Source organism: Brassica oleracea, chromosome C4, assembly GCF_000695525.1.
Source record: "Brassica oleracea var. oleracea cultivar TO1000 chromosome C4, BOL, whole genome shotgun sequence".
Lineage (NCBI taxonomy): Eukaryota > Viridiplantae > Streptophyta > Magnoliopsida > Brassicales > Brassicaceae > Brassica > Brassica oleracea.
In genome coordinates, this window is record NC_027751.1 from 38,846,388 (window position 1) to 38,847,492 (window position 1,105).

Here is a 1,105-nt window from a genome sequence, read left to right on the forward strand (position 1 = left end):
GATGATCCAAACTGAAATATACCAGCGGGTTATGCTCTAATAAAATTGATATCGGACTTAGTTAAGATAAGCCGGTTCTATACATGTATTACTCAAAAATAAGAAGAGCATAAAATTGAAATGGAAGATCTGAAATTAAGGTTGTCCAAAGGAAACGTTAGACATGACCATGACTAAAGATCAGGTACCTGAAAATAATAAGATCTAAATGCCTTATATTATGTCTGGATTATAAATGGAACCGGTAAAATAATATTGACGTCGATGATGATATAATATTTGAATACAAAAGCGCTTGACAAAAGCGAGGATCATGAAACCAACGTCTATCATAAAGTGCACTCAGAGAAATTACTCAGAGAAATTGATTAAGCAAATTGATAATGCTATAAGACGTGGTATATGAAATCTCTTAAGAGAAGAGATGTAGTCAAACCAGTTGGACATAAGTAAGTCTTTGGTGAGAAAACATAATAAGAATGGTGAAATTGCATAAGATTCTCACAAAGAAATCAATTATAAAGGAGACATACTCCTATGTGGTGGATGCAATGACATTATGATTCCTTATAAGTCTGAAAAATAAAATACATATCTATATGGTCCACTGGATAACGAAATTTATGTGAAAGTTCCAAAGGGGATAACGAAATTTATGTGAAATTTATGTGAAAGTTCCAGAGGGGATCGAACTACCGAACACATCAAGTTCTCGAGAACAATATTGAATATCCTAGGAACCTCTGGAGAAATTTCCCAAAGATAGAATACATCAAGAAAGAATTCGAATTCAACATGAAAGGTTTTGGGAAAACAAGATTATATATTGGATTATACATTTAGCACCTTGAAAAGAAAATCCTTATGCATCAAATGACATACATAGATAACATGCTCAAGAAGTTTGATATGGACTAAGCTTACGAATTGACAAGTCTCATATTTATAAGGTCCCTCAGTTTAGAAAAGAAAATTTTGGCCCTAATGAAGAAAATGAAGAGATCCTTGGTCCCGAAATGCCATGTCTAAGTGCCATAAAGTTTTGACGGATTTGGCAAGCCATACAAGGCTAGATAAATAATTTGCCGTAATCTATTAGCTAGAT